We start from the raw sequence: 19,564 nt of genomic DNA on the forward strand, positions 1-19,564 counted from the left end.
TTTGTGCTTTCTTTGCATATTATCTTGATCATCAGCCTGGGAGTTCCTAGAGATCAAGGAATTTTTTAAAAACCTCTTTTTATTTACCAAGACATAATGCCTGACTCATAATAAGTACTTAATATTTTTATTGACGGACAGATTGATGAATGAGCAAATTCTATCAAATACATACAAAACTATTATATGAGTCTATTGGAAGAACATATATTTATTATAGGTGGACCAACTGACCTATGCCACATGAGGTTCACATGACAGCATTTCATGAGGTTCTTCATGAGGTTGCAGGTAGGCTGATGAACTATTCAGCTACTTGCAGTTTCAGTACAATCATCTTTTTAAACAATTATGTTATGAAATGCTTGTTTTATTCCATAAATTAAAAATAAAATAAAATTTAAAAATAAAATAATTTATGAAGATCATACATTGAGACACAGAAGATTGGAATACACACATCAACAAAATGACAGATGCTTCTAACGCTGGTATATTAAAATGAAATTTATGGCAGTTGAATCAGTAGATTAAAATTGATTTCACATTAAAAGGGTGACCAGTAACTGACTACTTAGGGGGATTTAGATAAGGAGAGTTGTCAGTGAAGCAAAACAAACAAAATCTTGGCAGACCTGTAAATTCTTCCTATCTTCATGGTTGAATTCAGTTCTACAAAAATGTTTCACATTTTCATTTACAGTATTAAGTTCTGTTCACATTATTTAATGCTGTTAATTTTCCAGTAAACTTATTCCTTAGTATGTTCAGAATGTCCCAGGGTTAAGTTGTCAAAATCATAGATTTAAAGATTTCACTTTTCCCTACAAAGAAGACTAACACCTTTGAAAGTCAGTGTGGTTTCCAGAAGTCTAAAAGTATCTTTTAAATACAATGATCCCTCTTCCCCCATCTTACATAATGCCACAATTATGATTCTGTAACAATGTCACAGGTGCATAAAAGCAGGTTGTTCCTACTCACCACTTGGGCACTCTGCCAAAGCGAGGGCTCTGTGTTAAAGGCACACTTCTGCCTACTGGGGAGCTTAGCTGAAACCTTTAAATTACCTTCCCATGAAACTGACAGGCCTGTACTGTTCAGAGCCCAGCCTTAGCTAGTGCACACAAGAATGAATGAGGAAATGTCTCTCCATGATCAAACCACAATGGCCAGAGAAGTGGGAAGGCAACCTGTCTTTTCCTCCCCCATTTGAAATGACAGATCCACAAAGGTGTGTAATTTGAAAGATGAAATGCTCTGAGGTGAACCAATATGGAAGTCTTATTCTTATTTTAATAAAGTTCACATTTATTTGGAAAGACTTTTTCACAAGCAAATTAGAATTCAATTAATCATGAGTCTTTGCAATGTAATGCGGCAAAGTGATTTTTGAAAGGGATTGGAACTGAAGAGTGTGGTCTAAGTATAAGAAATAGGAAAAAAAAATGTCATTCAAAAGACAGAGTGCCTGGTAAGAAAGCAAAAGCTAACTAGTGTTAAATTATCAGGAACAAGATGACAACTTTGGTAAAGCATCAACATACTATTAAAACAGGACAGCCATTCTAGAAAATGAGAAAGGAGAAGAAATAGATGAAGCCCAAACAAATGACACAAATTCAAATATTAGATTAACAATTAAAATAGAATGGCCATGTAAATAGAATAAACCAAGAGAAATCATAAGGAATGTCCAGACAGCTGATCTAAAGGAAGAAAAAGAATGATAAAAATTAATATAAGAAATAAGATAAAACAAAATAGTGTAGGAACAATGGAATTGGGCATAGATCACAATTTCAAAGCATAGCAGGACAATGAGAATAAAATGGGGGAGATAGGACAGGGTGGAATTCTGATTCTAGAATCATACATTTAAAGATCATAGACTTCTTCCACTATTATCTGATTTTGGGCAATTCATTCATTTATGTTTCCTTGGTCCTAGCTGTTCATTTGTAAATAGGGGGAGGGGGAAGTGTTTGAATTAGATGACCTCTGAGATCCCTCTCAATCCCAGAGCTGTGTGAGATACTGAGATTCTTTGTGGACTTGTTTTTAAATATTTCCTTATAATGAACATGACAATTATAAAATTCTTGAGAATTAGAACTGGAAGGAACCATAGATCACATATAATTCAATGCATTTATTTTAGAGAAGGAAAAACTGAGGTTCATAGAAGTGAATGACTTATGAAAAGATCATAAAGGAAGTACAGTCAGAGAACCATATGTTGTTGTATACATATTATTTCTTCCATTTAAAATGGAAGTTTCTTGAGTGCAAGGACTGTTTTGTTTTTGTCTTTGCATTTCTCAGTGGTCATATAATAATAAATCCTTGCTAAATTGGACTGAATTTATATTAGAACTTGTGCTCAGCTTCCCAAATTCAGGATTGCATGTGTGTGTGTATATGTGTGTGTGAGTGTGTGTGTGGCAATGAACCTAGAAGGTTTTGTAGATAGCAATTCGCAAAAAAGACAGTTGGGCTTTTAAAAACCATGCAGCCTCTTAAAAAAGACAAATATTTCTATAGTATATCCATTGAAGACATAACCATTCAGCCTCTTTGAAACCATTTTCAAAGGAGCTGAGCTCATTCCTTTATGACAAAGCAATCAGTTGCTAACCCCATTTTCTTCTTTCTTATATTGATCCAAAATTTGCCTTTCTGTTATTTCAGTTCATTGATACCAGATCTGACCTGTGGAGTATAACAATGGGAGTAGATATAGGAAAGCAGCTTTAGAGGGGGTGTTAAGAAAGCATCATGATTATATTTTTCATGATGGCCCTAAAACATGGACACAATATTGTATTTCAGATTTCTCTTGTGTACAACTAATACAACTTTTTTTTCCCCTCTCAAATTGTTTTTCGGAGGCTCTCTCCATCCATCATCTCATCTTTTGGTGAAAAACAATCATTTATTCTTGAAAGGAAATATAGTACTTAAAATTAAAGTCCATACTCAAGTTGTGTAAATTATAGTATAACTACTTTCTGCTCTTTAGACTGTATGGAATTATTATGAAAGTCACTATAATTTATATTTTCTTTTTAAGTAGCACCTACTATCTGCTTATTCATACTTAAGTCAGCAGGAAGTTTAGAATTGTGAGGTGGTATTGGTATTCTTCAAGGATTCAAATCCTATCTTTGAAAGGCTAAATGATCCCGTGTGAGCCCCTTAGTAATCCAAGCATTGCTATAAGACTATAAAATGCAAAAATATGTTAATCTGTCCTGTTAGGCAACGTTTCTCAACAGTAGATTCATCCAATAATGAAATCATTGGTCCAGATACCATTAAAAAGCAAAACAAAACAAAAAAAACAAAGAAAAAACCTGGATTTTTATCACATAAACTGTTTCCAAGATATCTTTGTACAATTGATTTTTTTTTTTTTGAAAATTTAATTGATCCAGCAACAAAATTATGTGATGATCAACATGATGCACTTTTGGCGTTTTTTTAAAAATGAGGTGATTCAAGCCAGTTCTAATAGAGCTGTGATGGAAAGAGCCATCTATCTGCATCAAGGACTATGGGAACCTGAATGTGGATCACAACATAGTATTTTCACAATTTTTGGTTGTTGTTTCCCTGCTTGTTTTTTTTTTTTTTTCTTTTCTCATTTTTTTTTCCTTTTTTGGTCTGATTTTTCTTGTACAGAGTGATAAATGGAGAAATATGTTTAGAAGAAATGTAAATGTTTAATGTACAATTAAATAATTGTATATATACATATTGGATATTGCTTGCTGTCTAGAGGAGGGGGAGAGAGGGAGGAAGGGAGCACAGAGTTTTTCAAGGATAAATGTTGAAGGTTATCTTTGCTTGTATTTTGAAAAATAAAAAGCTATTATTATTTTAAAAAAAAGAAGTGATCAAATTTTGTAATTCAACTTTCTACTTAACAAAATATATAAAGGTTGTCATATTACATTTAGGTTTAAAAGAAACTGAAATTAAAGGCACTACTGAATTCCCATAGAAAATTTGGAATGACTAATAATGAGCTGGGCCACTGTTACCCAAAGAAAGCTATAATCAAGTCCATTTCCTTTAGTATTGCCACTCCTCATATTTGTTTTCCATTTTCTTCTTTTTTAAATTTATTCTTAGAATTTATGCTTCTTTAAATTAAAAAAAAAAAAAAAAAAAAACTGCCTGACATGTACTGAGCAAATACTTCACGGACTGTGCACTCATAATTTGCCCTGATATTGAACAACTTTTCTCACTTCTGTAGCTAGACAACTTTAAATCATTGATTAATTCTCACTTCTAGTCTTATTTACTCTGTGAAACTCGAGACATCTGAGTCCAGTCAGACTTCTCTGAATCTTCCTTTTTCTGCTCACTCTAACTTATGCTAATAATCAGAAACTGCTGTCTTTCCTGGTTACTTTATGAATCTTTATTACCTATCCAGATAGATTGTAAATTCTTTATAATTTTTTTTTTTTAGATCTAACTCTTTTCCCCTGGAATATTCCCCATGATTTCTTCCAGAGTATTCAACTAAATATAAGAGAGAATTAATTAGTCCTCAACAATAATTGTAGCTTACATTTATATAGACTCTACAGCTAAAGTGCATTCTTTCCAATGACCTTGTGAGATGAATAGTAGTAATATTATCATCCACATTTTGCCAACAAGAGCACTGGATTTCAGAAAGTTTACATAGATCTTCCCAAAATAACATGTTTGACAAGTTACAGAGTTGGACTAAAAGCCATGTCTTCTGAGTCTGTGTCCCCTGCTCACTGCTCAATCCCATACTGCAGCTATTTGATTTGAAAAGACAGTTGCCTGGTTACCAGTAAGAAATGGATAGATTGTTTTGCTTCATAAAGCAAAGTACCCATTTTCCTACAGAGTGGTCCCGCATCTCAAGTCATAGCACCTTTACATCTAAGATTTAGAAATGGCTTCCAAGATCAGTTTCTTTACTATCTGAAACTTAACTGGGAACTATCTATATCAAGTTTTTTTTGAATTCTCAGCTTTCCTCTAATCACTTTTCTAAACACTCTCCAATAAACAATGCATATCATCTAAACTGTTCAAATATCCATTCTGAAATTCCCTCTTTATTTCCAATAAGCTATAATAATACTCTAGCATTTTTCAAAGTATATTCCTTCTACTTCCTCACTTTGAAAACTTGCTCTCTTTTGAGAATACCATGCTCCTTGCAATCCTCTGCATTAAGGTACTCTTTAAAAGTCCAGGAAGACTTATCATATTTCTTACTCTCCTTATTACATTCAGACCATTTCTTCACCAATCCTCAATGATCTTTTATTTTTGAAAGTCCATTTCACTTTAAAAAAAAATTCCCCTCATTTATGTTGTTGTCATCTACCAATCTTTCAGATCATTCACACAATTTTGTCAGTGACACATGAACTATACTATCATGGTGAAGAACTTTTATGTTTAACTTCATTAACCCTTCAAACAAATACTATGCAATTCCAATAAAAACTATTTTCCATTTTGCCAAGCATTGCCATGTTTACCACATATCTCATCATATCTTAGAAATAAGAACATCTCTGTAAAGAAAGCTTAAAAATGAAACTTTGACCATAATCCTGTCTCCCATGTCCCATAATTTTTCTCACAAAAAATGTATTCTTATTAACATGACCCTTGAACTGTTCTTTAATCAATATTCCCCCTTTTCATTACCATATAGGCTTCATTTAGGATTCCATAATCTGTCTTCATCCAATAATTTGCCATTTTATTGTTTTATTAAAAATTTCCTATTAATTTCTTCAAATTATCTTTTTGAAGATATAAAAATATCTTCAAAAATCTTTTAAAAATACTTTATATGGGGCAGCTAGCTGGCACACTGGATAGAGTACCAGCCCTAAAGTCAGGAGGACCTGAGCTCAAATCTGGCCTGGGACACTTAACACTTCCTAGCTGTATGACCCCAGGCAAGTCACTTAACTCCTCCACTTACACACACACACATACACACACACACACACACACACACACACACACACACACAAAACAACTTTATATGAGTTTTATTTTTCCCCAATTATAAATTAAAACAATTTTTTTAACTTTTAAAAAAATTTTGAGTTCCAAATTCTCTTCCTTCCTTCCCTCCCTGGGATAGTAATCAATCTGTTATAGGTTTTACATTTACAATCATGTAAAATATTTCTATGTTAATCATTTTATATAAGAAGACTCAAATACAAAAAAAAAAAAAAAGAATTAAAGAAATCTTCATGCCAATTCTCCCGTCTATTTTTATCCCTGCTTCTCCAGGGTAGTAGGAGTCTCTGGGGAAAATCATTAATATAAAGTCATTAAAATTAATAACATCTACTCTCATATGGATTCTCATAACAATTCAGTAATACTTCTCTCTTGCTTTTATTTATTCTCAATTTCCTTTTTCCCTAAAATATTTTTCTTATTATCTTCAACCACATTACTCCTTTCCTCACACACATTCATTTAATAATTGATGATACAATATTCTATCTCACAGAGATGATTGGCATAAGTGGGAGGTCTCTCAATCTCCCTCGTGCATTTCTCAAAGCTATTTAACATTATTATCAATTATCTCAATCTTTCCTTTGTCATAGAACTATCTTTACCAAGTCACTATACTATTATTTAAAATACAACTTAAGCATCATCTTCTCTATCCAGCTTTTCTTGGTTCTCATAACTTTCAGTATTCTGTTAAATGATATGCAATTAAGTGAATTATATATATATATATATATATATATATATATATATATATATATATATATATATATATTTCTATCATTCTATTTATAGTGATGCTAAACATACTAATATAAGTATTTGCTACATCCCCAGCTGAATGCAAAGTTCCTTTGGAATAGTAACGATTTCCTTTTTTGTGGATTTTGTATCTACAATACTTTTCATGTTGCTTAGTCTGTACCAAGCATCATATGTATCTGTGTCTGTATCTATACCTATATCTATGTCTATATATTTTATATCTATCACACAGATACACACACACAGACACACATATCTCAAATGTACTGATTGACTGAATATTGATCAAATGAAAAGATAGGAACTATATAGTTTATTTAGATAGATTCACAACTACTTAAATGACTAGAATCAAAGGATAGATGTTAACAACTTAAGGCCAACTCACGTATTTTTTGAAGAGTTGGGATTTTTAGAACTGATCTTTAGCCTTGTGATTTTTAATATTTTATAAATGATATGGATTGAAGTATAGATGGGATATTTATGGAATCTGTGAGTAACATAGTCCTAAAAAGCATGAATCCCATGTGTGATTATGTTGTCATGTTCCAAGAAGGTCTAGTCAGAACAGAATGACAAATCTCATAACATGAAATCAGATAGACCAAAATATCAGTAAAAATCATAGAAGCATGAGGGGAAAAATCTATACATGCAAAAATGTTTGTAGCAGTTCTTTTTGTGGTGGCAAGGAATTGGAAACTAAGTGAATGTTTATCAATCGGAAAATGACTTAATAAATTATAGTAAATAAATGCAATTGAGTTTTATTGTTTTATTAGAAATGATGAGTAGGCTGATTTCAGAAAAGTTTGAAAAGATTTACATGAATCAAAGCTGAGTGAAGTGAGCGGAACCAAAAGAACATCATACACAGTAACAGCAACATTGTGCAATGATCAATTTAAAAAGTCAATCCAAGACAATTCCAATAGATTTAGGATTGAAAATGTCATACTCATCCAGAGTGAGAACTATGGACACTGAATGTAGATTGAAGCATAATATTTTCACCAATTTTTTTTTTGTTGGTTTGCTTTTTTCCCTTGTGCTTTTCCCCTTTTGATTCCCAGCATAACTAATATGGGAACATATTTATAAAAATTGTGCATTTATTAGATTATTATATTAGATTGCTTGCTGATTTTGGGAGGAAAGAGTGAGGGGAGCTAAGGGAGGGAGAACAAAAATAAATGAATGTAGAAGACTATCTTTATATGTAATTGAAAGCATAAAATACTATTAAAAATTAAAAACAAAAAAGCAAAGGATCATAGAGGTCCAAAAACTTCTAATTGGAAAAAAACTCAAGAAAAAAAAATGGAGGAAGCTAAGTAGGAGAAGCAGGAGAGAGATATCATAAGAACATAGGGTGAAAATAATTTTCAAGATGATAATGTGCATAAGTAGTACAACATTTCAATTATTTTTAATTGTATCTGTGACCCATATAGAACTTAGTTCACCAATTTTCTATGAGATTTTCTTGGCTAAGATCCTGGAGTGGTTTTCTATTTCCTTCTCCACTGGATTAAGGAAAACAGAGGTTAGATGACTTATTCAAAGTGATAAAGCAAGTAGGTATCTGAGTTCCATTTTAAATTCAGGTTTTCCTAATGAATGGATGCCCATCAATTGGAGAATGGCTGGGTAAATTGTGGTATATGAATGTTATGGAATATTATTGCTCTGTAAGGAATGACCAGCAGGATGAATACAGAGAGGCTTGGAGAGACCTACATGGACTGATGCTAAGTGAGATGAGCAGAACCAGGAGATCATTATACACTTTGATAACGATATTGTATGAGGATGTATTCTGATGGAAGTGGATTTCTCTGACAAAGAGACTTAACTGAGTTTCATTGGAGAAATGATGGACAGAAACAGCTACACCCAAAGAAGGAATACTGGGAAATTAATGTGAACTATTTCCATTTTTGATTTTCTTCCCGAGTTATTTTTACCTTCTGAATCCAATTCTCCCTGTGCAGCGGGAGAACTGTTCGGTTCTGCAAATATGTATTGTATCTAGGATATACTGCAACATATTTAACATATATAGGACTGCTTGCCATCTTGGGGGGGGGAGGAGGGAGGGAGGGGAAAAAACGAAACATAAGTGATTGCAAGGGATAATGTCGTGTAAAAATTATCCTGGCATGGATTCTGTCAATACAAAGTTATTATTAAATAAAATTAAAAAAATAAATAAATAAATTCAGGTTTTCCTGAATCAAGGATCAATGTTCTATCCAATAAGTCATTTGGTTGCCTCTTATTCTTGCCTAGTCCAAAACCTCCTCCCATCACATGTCTTACAGTACCCCAGTCCCTTCCTTTCAAGTGAGGGTCTTGCCTCTTATTTTACAAAATATCAGCCATTTGAAATGACATCTTCTTCCCCCTTTTTTTCCCTTCAAAAAGATAGTCTTTGACATCAGTCATTTAATCAATTAATGCTTTTTAAGGACTTACTATATGCCAATGACTATGCTAAATATTGTGTGTACAAATAATTATAAAAATCAAATAAATGAACAAAAAATTCCTAATCCAAAGAAGTAAACCATGTCTACATTTTATGAGAGAGACAATATACAAAGTACTATGTAAAAACAAAATATATTCAGAAAAAAGGGCATAATCAGAGAAGGAAAGTACTAACTTACCTGGGAATTGCATAAATAGCTTCATATCTTTCTAGAACAGTTCTTGGGTCCTGGCTTTGTGGCTTTGAATAATGATAGAGTAGTACAAGATTCCAAGACAATCATTTGAAGGTAGAATAAAGGAAGAAAGACTTCCAACACTGCTCCTGAGGAAGGTCCAGGGCAAGGGGATTAACTCAGTAATCAGTAATCTGAAATGAAGAAGATGTAACTCCAGATCTCTTGATTATTGCTCTCCTATATACCCATATTACTTTTCAACACGTCTGTTGTTTTTCTACTTCACCTTTACCTTCAGAAAATACTGCTCTTTTCATTCTCCTCTCTAAATTTTCATTTTTTTGATTTGTTCCTTCTTTTCTCAAACTCTGAATGTGAACCATGGTAAGCTTTTATCCTTGTTTTTCTGCTATTGTTTCAATTTTTATGATCTTCAGAATTCTTAAAATAATCTCTAAATTATCCTATTTGTTTCAGGTTTTTCTCTTTTCAAATCTGCTTTTTTATTCATAGTAGCCCAAAATAAAGGATTATTTTTTATGTCATGGATCACTTTGGTAATCTGGTGAAGTTTATGGACTTCTCAAAATAATGTTTTTAAATGCATGAAATAAACAACACAAGATTACAAAAAGAAGCAATTAAATTGAAAAGGCTATTAGAGATTGAAATAGTTATTGAACTATTCATTGCTCTCCAAGGACATTTTCTTCTTTAATGATCCCATAATTCTATGAATACAAGTCCTCTGATTCTTTTCCTTTTGTCTTCACTGTCTAATCCATGGCATAGAAAAAAGTATAAGACCACAGGATCCCATACAGAATGCTCTCATCCAGAGAGTAGAGCACATAATGATTCTAAGAGATTATTGACTGCTAGGCTTAGAGGAGTTGGCCTACTTTTCTGAGTAAATCCTTCAGAATGTTTTGATTCTTCTGTATCGACCCAGAATATACTTCATCAACATAACTAAGAGAAGAGGCAAAGTGCTGTTCTTTATGAAACAATAACAATGATGGAAATCAGTGGAAGCCATTCATTAAAAAAGAACCAAAAAGCAATCCTTAGTAGATTAAGAAGAATCATTGTTAGGAAAAGAAAGAAAGTCGTAAATGATGATGGACAATCCATTTTCAGAGAAAAGTATATGATGAAAATTCATAACTATACCTAACTTTTGAATACAGGAAAATAAATTTACAAGTGGATTACATTAAAACAAATATATAAAGTTATAAATCAAAAAATAATGTGATCAAAAATTGTAACTCTCCCTCTTAGACCAGGTGAATAGAATGAGATCGTTGAAAGTCTGTTGTGTTTTATTTTAATTGAGGAAAGATAATAATGCCTGATGAGGATCATTGGGCAAATGAATTTGGATTATACCACCCAGTATGCTGATTAAGTTCATCCCTATATTTACCTGATTGAGAATTAAGCAAAGTAAAGTATTCTTCACTTTAAATGGATACTTTTTAAAATGAGAAAATCCTTTTACTTAATTAAGATTGTTTCTAATACTAATTTCTTACCTGAACTCTGGTCCTGCATTTCCATGCAGCCTGCTGAACATCTCCACCTATATGTCTTATCAGCACTTCAAACTCATTAACATTTACCTTAAACTAGTGCCTGCTCCAAACTTCCTGAAGCTCTTGAAGGTATGTTATCATACCCTCAAGCAACTCATTTTATAACCAGATTCAATTTTGATTCTGTCATTCGTGTCAACTTGTTTTCAAAACTAAATTGCTCCTGTTGATTATATTTATATAATATCTTACATACTTCCATTCCTTTCCTTGAACTCACATAGATACCACCTAAGAGCAGGATCTCATCATATTTCACTGGGCATATGATTCTAGCTTCCTAAGCCACCTTCTGAATTTCCATCTTTCCAATATAGTTCTTGCACCATTGTCAAATAAAGTTTTTCTCTGAGTTTTCACTTTGTTGCACTTTTCTGCCCCAAAACCTTGTGTGTCCTAACTATTTTATCAATAAGAGACAGCATAACAACAACAAATTTTAGAAAGCACACTCTCTCAGGCACTTTAACAATATTATCTCATTTGAACCTCACAATAACTCTGGGAGATAGGTGTTAATTATCATAAATTCGAACTGAGGAAAATGAAGAAGTAAGTGTTAAATGTCCTGGATAGAATCACAAAGGTAATAAGTGTCTGTTGCAGTATATGAATTCAGGTCTTCCTGATTCAAGGTCCAGCAATTCACCATGCCACCTGATTGCCTTCCCAAAGAAAGATGTTTGAGGGCATGTAAATCTGCTTCTGACATATTTCTCCATCTTCATTTTTTTTTTTTTTTTGTTATTTTACCAATTCACTTCTTTGTATTCCAATTAAAGATCATAAAGGTTCCCTGTACTTAACAATCAATTTTCTTTCTCTGTATATTTATACAATTTTTTTTGATTACTACAAAAAAGGAATACCAAAAGAAATGATTAAATGTATTTCAATGCATACTATTTGAAGTCATAATTTTGAATAATATGTCAATTGGTTCTATCCCAATGAGAATATGCAAGAAAAAATTTGAATAAGACCACTTTGAGTGATTCATTGTAGTAACTGGGACCTAGATGCACCTTAAAAATGAGACCTTTTTTAATATAATTTTGTGATGATCTATTCCCTAGATACAACATAATCCAATATAGGAAGTCATTAGCAAAGTCCGGTAAATGCAAACATTTACATAATCATGTTTTAAAATTTGAATATTGGTTCAACAGAGTTGAAGTGAGTCACATAGGACAGACTTAATGATATCTTTGTTTTGTTTTTACAGTTTCTTATTCTTGTATAACTGAGCCAATAAACCTAATTGTCAGTTTCAAGATCCTATAACTACATAAAAAATGACCATCTGCACATCTTGATTCTGTAAATACATTACAAGAATGTTTCATATGCTCTAGCCCAAGGTCATTGAGTGAAATAAGGCACCTTATGCTTTTTTCTTTCTTCCTTTCCCCAACCAATTATAATGTTCATAAATCCCAAAGCCTACTTTTAGGAAAAGAGATAGCAGATAACTTCTAATCTTGCTATTAACTAAATAAATGGAAAATCCAATATAGAGGAGAGACAAGAGGTGGCTAGACTGAGATTTCTCCTTCAAACAAGGAAGATCCAGAAAGCCATTAACCTTGGACTGTTTTCTTCTTTATGGATTTGCAATCCAGATGCCAGTATTTCTTCCACTAAGTTCAAAAACAGGTTCAGTAGAGTTTCCCAAAAGCAAATCCCATAAGATCAAGGAGTAATTATAATCCTAAATTTTTTGTATGATAAAGAGACAAACAACTGGTCCCCTGATTTTGAATTTGTTATATTTGATTTAGATATGTAAATTTTATACTTAGGATAAACTTCATCTTTCTGATGTGGATTGATTACAAGTTCATCTTTGTAGAAAACATTTGGTGCTACAAAGTGGAAAAAAAGTTAAGTTGTTAAGAAATCAGGATTCCTAAGATTGGAATGCACTACTTTCTTACATTAACTTTAAAAATCCTTATTTTTGGACTTTCAGGAGCCAATATGGCAGAATGAGCAGAAAATCATAACAATTCTCTCATATTTACCTCCAAACAGCTTTAAGATAATGCCCCCAAACAAAGCCTGGAACAGCAAAACCAACAAATATACAGTGAAACAATCTTTTATTTCAGAAACTTGGAAGATTAGTAAGAAAGGTCGGTCTCACTTAAGTAAAAGGTGAGTGCAGTGCAGGATGGAAAATGTCCCAGCAAGCCAGCAGCAAGCTCCACCTCAGCAAACCAATGCAAGATCTTGAACCTCATCATAGTGGTTTAAGTAAAGGCCAATGCCAGGACTCCTTGTGTGTCTCAGCATAACCAGGGAACAGGAAGACTGCAGATCCAAGAACCACCAATTGTTTCAACATAATTCTGAGCAAGCAGATAGTCATCACCTATATGGGTGCTTAAACAAAGAGGCAGCCACCAACATTCATCTCCCTATGTGTGCTTCAAGATAGCAGTGGGAAAATACAAAACTAATTGCCTAGTTCCTGCCATGTGATACAGTGTAACCCTGGGGATGTGCAGAAACATCTCACCAGTTTCAGCACATGCCAGACATAAGTACTAGAAACCCGACTCAGTACCAGTTAAGTTGTCAAATATGGTATGATCTCCAACAGAGAATAACACTGTGTCCATTAGTCCAGCACAGCACAAGAGGATTGCCTGGGGGTCTCAGGGTCACATCAGTGCAAGTTCAGGTAAACATCCAAGACACAAGCCCCATCCACTTCTCCACAGTATAGAAAAAAGGGAAAGGGTTAAAAAAAGAGAAGACTAAGAGGAGGAAAAATAGAATTACACATTTAGTAATAATAAATGAATGGGTTGAACTCTCCCATAAAATGGAAGAAAATAGCAGAGTTGCTCGAAAACCAGAATTCTATAATTCTATAATATGTTATTTATTATGTAATATGTAATATGTAATATGTAAGAAGCTACAATTACTAACTGACAATGATTTCCTATAAATACTTTCAACCTTTCAATAAGCTTTAAACTAGATTATTTCTCCATTATCTTTATTCCTATTGCCTTTTATGTTACATGATCCATCCTAGAATTCTCAATATGATATATACACTCAAGAAACACACTTGAAAGACAAACAGACTGAAGGAAAGGGGCTGGAGCAGACTCTATTATACTTCAGCTGAAGTAAAAAAAAAAAAAAATAAGAAATCTAATTAAAAGAGAGAAAGAAGGGAACTAGATGTTGTTAAAAGGCACATAGACAATGAAGTAATATTAATACTAAAAATAAATGCACTAAGTGTATAGCATCTAAATTTTTAAAGGAAAAGTTAATTGAGTAACAGGAAGGAATAGGTTGCAAAACTCTCCTAGTAGGTAAACTTTTATTGTCCTCTCTCATTACTTGATAATTCCAACCAAAATAAATTAAATAGGTGAAAAGAATATTAGAAAAGTTAGATATGATACATTTTGGAACAGATATATTTAGTAACAGAAAGGAATATTCTTTTTTCTTAAGAGTGCATGGAGCCTGCACAAAAAATGACCATGAATTAGAAATAAAACCTTCAGAATCAAATGTAGCAAGGCAGAAATATCAAATGTATACTTTTGGGGTAATATTACAATAAAATGTTATTTTTAAAAGGGCAGTAGATAGGTAAAAAAAATTGAAAACTAAACAAAATAATTGTAAAGAATGTTTAAATCAAAGAACAAATTATAAAAACAATTTCCTTAAAGAGAATGAGAACAATTAGACTACCACATGGGGTACAATTAAAGCAGAATCCAGGGGAAATTTAATTTCTTTAAATTCTTACATCAACACAATAAAGAAAATACAGATCAACGAGTTGGGCATGTAACTAAAAAAAAAAAAAAAAAAAAACACGAAAAAGAACAAATTAGAAAATAATCCAATTGAGCATCCAATTAGAAATCCTTAAAATCAAAGATTAATAACATTGTAAGAAACTAGAAACTATTAAGTAAAGAAAAGTAGGATCCTGTTTTATGGGGGGAAAGATCAGTAAATCATTAGTTAATATGATTTTAAAAAGAAGAAAACCAAATATCAATACCTAAAATGTAAGGGTGAAATTATCACCAATGAAGAAGTAATTAATGTAATCATTAGGAAATATTTTGCCCAATTATATGCCAATAAATCTGAAAATCTGATCCAAATTTATAAATTCTTATGAAAAGATAAATTACCTAGATTAACATATCGGGAAATAAAATGCCTCTGTAGCTCCAATTTTAGAAAAAGAAATTGAACGAGCCATTAATGAACTCCCGAAGGAAAAAAATCCCAAGTGAATTATGCCAAACATTTAAAGAAAAATTAATTACAATACTTAAAAAAATTTTTTTGGAATAATAAGAAAAGAAGGAGTTCTACCAAACTTCTTTTATGATTGCTGCTGATAGCTAAATTAGAAAGAGCTAAAAGAGAGAAAGAAAATTATAGATGATTTTCCCTCATCATGAAAATTTTTTTTAATAACTTTTTATTGATAGAACGCATGCCAGGGTAATTTTTTACAGCATTATCCCTTGCATTCACTTCTGTTATGATTTTTCCCCTCCCTCCCTCCACCCTTTCCCCCAGATGGCAAGAGTCCTTTACATGTTGAATGGGTTGCAGTATATCCTAGATGCAATACATGTGTGCAGAACTGAACAGTTTTCTTGTTGCACAGGGAGAATTGAATTCAGAAGGTATAAATAACCCGGGAAGAAAAACAAAAATGCAAGCAGTTTATATTCATTTCCCAGTGTTCTTTCTCTGGGTGTAGCTGCTTCTGTCCATCTTTGATCAATTAGGGCTCTCTTTATCAAAGAGGTCCACTTCCATCAGAATACATCCTCAAACAGTATGGTTGTTGAGGTATATAATGATCTCCTGGTTCTGCTCATTTCACTCAGCATCAGTTACCGTGAAAATATTTTAAACAAAATACTAGAAAGGTTGTTACAATAATATATTACAAGGATTATATATAATCATGTGGGATTAATACTAGGGATTCAGGATTGGTTTAATAATAGGAAAACAACTACATAACACTTATTGGAAAAATATCGATTGCTCATGAGTAGACTGAATCAAACTGAATTTATTTATTCAGTGTCATACTGATCAAACTAACAAAAGATTATTTGATAGAGGTAGAAAAAATAACAAAATTCATCTTAAAGACTATCAGCTCAAGAATATCAATGGGATTAATGGGAAAAATACAAAAGAAGATGGCCTAGAAATACCAAATTTCAAACTATATTGTGAAACAGAAATCATCAAATCTGATACTGGCTAAGAAAAAGAGAGGTGCATCATTGGAGTAGATTACGTACACAAGATAAAGTAATAAGTGATATTTTTTATTTGATACATCTAAACTAGCTTTCTGGGCTATTTCAGCTATTTAAGACTATTTAACAAAAATTGCTGATAAAACTAGAAAACAATAGGGCACATCAAGATATGGTAAAAATGAGTACATGATTTACAAAAAGAAGATAGTATTGTAAGCAAATCAGAAGAGCAAAGAATAGTCTACCTGCCTGACATATGGAGTGAGGAATAATTTGTGCCCAAATACATATAAATATATGTATGTGTTTAGGTGTATATGTGTATAGATACACACACATGTGTAGGAGTCTTTTCAGCAGAAGAGAGGAAGGGGCATATGCAAGAGATTTTCTTAACATAAAAATAGCAGTTCACAAGTAATTTAATAAAGGGGAGTGGGAAAAACTAAGGAATCTAAGGTGATACCTAAGTTGTAAACCTGAGCAACTGGATGATATTTTTCACAACGATAGAAAAATTTTAAAAGAAAGTATTATTTGAGCAGATATAATAAATTGACTTTTGCTTACCTTTAGTTTAATATGTCTATGATATATCCAATTTAAGATATCCAATGGGCAATTGGAGATGTGAGAATAATGATAAGAATTGAAGTGAATAAATATATCTCTGAATAATCTGCAAGGAGATTGTGTGCAAATCTATGGCAGGTGATGAGATAATCAAGTAAAATATTATAGAAGAAATAGAGCTGGCAGCACAGGACAGAATCTTGGGAGACATTTCTATATAACAGGTGTAAGTAAACTGAATGAAGAACAAACCAAGAAGAGCACTGAAAAGGAGCTATACAGTAGGTAGAACTATCAGAAGAGAGCAATCATGGAAACCTAGAGAGGAAAGTAAGAAGAAGAGGATACTGGTGCCAAAAACTTTAACAAGGTAAAGAAGAATGCAGAATGAGAAAAGAAAAAGCCATTAGATTTGGTGGGTAAAAGATCATTACAAATTTAAAAAGAAAGTTTGGGTTAAATGATAAAATTATAAGCCAGAACTCAGAGTTAAGAACAGTGAAATAAAAGAAAGAAAAGATACGTATTACAAATGACCTTCTCCAGGAGTATAGCAACAAAAGGAAGAAGAGTTCTAAGATGAGCACAAGAGAGAGTTGAATAGTTCAAGAAAGGCTATTTGATGAGGATTCAAAAAGAATAGATATCAGGGAGATATCTAGGAAAGAATAAAGATTCCTAAAAAATGCATGCATGATATAGATAGGAATATGCTGGAGATGATGGGGTTGAATAGTACCACATTTGCAGTATCTTGAAAAGGAGAAAGTCCGCCTCTTTATATGGGATTCCTTTATTTGGGGTAAAGGAAGATAGAGTTACAGAAGGCATTCAAGTGATATGGGCAAGATGGGCAAAAAGTGAGAAGATAAAGTTTTTTATTAGTGATCTTAATTTTGTTTTTTCAATAATTCAAGACAAAGTTCTAATTGACAGAGGATTTTGAGAAATGACAAAATCTGGAAAAGCTGCTGTGGGGAGTGGGATAGTCAGTAAGTTTATAAGAATATTGTCATACCACAGTAAGGAATCAAGATAATTATGTAACAAAAATTTGTAATGGACCATGAAAGAAATGGATTCATCATTTTCTCCATCTTTGCTCAGTGTCATGTAAGTAGGAGTTAAGGCTGTGTTTGGTAGGAGCGTCACATCTGGCAAGACAAAATCTTTTTTTAAACAACTTTATTTCTAAAATTTGCATATTTTTCTCTTATTCTCTGTTATATAGACATGTCTCAGATTTTATTTTTTTAAAAATATGTAAAATATTTCCTATATTTTTAAAATGAATTTTATATAGATTTTATATCAATTATACATGTGCTACATGCAAAAACATATTTCAATATTAGCTAACAAATTTAAAAAGCAAGAAAAATAAAGTTGTTGTAATTGTTGTTTAAAGTAGGATGCAATATATATTCATATCCCATTAGTTTTTGCTCTTAAGAAAATGTAATTTTTCATCATAGGTCATTCAGAATTGTTTTTGTAGCATTGTATTGCTGAGAATAGCAAAGTCATTTAACAGTGATCATCTATACAATATTGCTGTCACTATGTATTGTCCTGGTTCTGCTCAGTTCATTTTTCATCAGCTCACATAATTTTTTTTTTATATTTTTCTGAAAGAATTATGGTCATAAATTCTTATGGCACATCACAGACATATACCACAACTTATTCACTTATTCCAATTCCTTATTTTAATGGTATCTCTTCAGAATTTCCAGTCCCCTACCATCACATCCATACCGCTCCCCCTCCTCCCCCCCTCCCCCCATATACATACACAAAGAAAAAAGAAAAAAATGCTACAAATATTTTTGGACATGTAGATCCTTTTCCTCTACTTTAATTTCTTTGGAGCATAAAAATAATAGTATTGGTGAGTCAAAAGGTATGCACAGTTGTATGCTATTTTAGTATATAGTTCCAGATTATTCTCTAGAATAGTTGGATAACAACTCAAAAACAAAACATTAGTGTCTTCATTTTTCTACATCTCCTCCAATATTTGGAAATTTCCTTTTATGTCATATTAGCTCATATGATAGTTTTGAGGTAATAATTCAGAAGTATTTTAATTTGCACCTCTTCAATCAATAGTGATTGGAGCTTTAATGCAATCTTGTAAAAATTGCCTGTTCATATCTTTTGACCATTTATCTGTTTGGAAATGACTTACTCTTGTAAATTTGACCAAGTTTTCTATATTTGAGAAATGAGGCTTTTATCAAAGAAATTTGTTATAATTTTCCCCTGATTTTTCTGTTTTGCTTCTAATCTTGGCTACCTTGTTTTGTATGTGCAGCAACTTTTTTTATTCTGTTGTAATCTTTGTTATTCATTTTATATACCATAATATTCTATATATCTGTTGCTAAAATTTTCTCATTTCCACAGTTCTGGCTGGTAATACACTAATTACTTATGATATCATTCATTATTTATGGAAAGGATATAAACAGGCAACTTTCCATAAAGATTTCTTGCAAAGATGCTGTTGTGTTTTTCCATTTTCTTCTCCATTAGATTAACACAAATGAAGTTTAAGTGACTTAAGTTTACACAGCCAGTAGTGTATGAGTACAGATTTGAATTCAGA

This window comes from Antechinus flavipes, chromosome 1, assembly GCF_016432865.1.
Source record: "Antechinus flavipes isolate AdamAnt ecotype Samford, QLD, Australia chromosome 1, AdamAnt_v2, whole genome shotgun sequence".
NCBI classification, from domain to species: domain Eukaryota; kingdom Metazoa; phylum Chordata; class Mammalia; order Dasyuromorphia; family Dasyuridae; genus Antechinus; species Antechinus flavipes.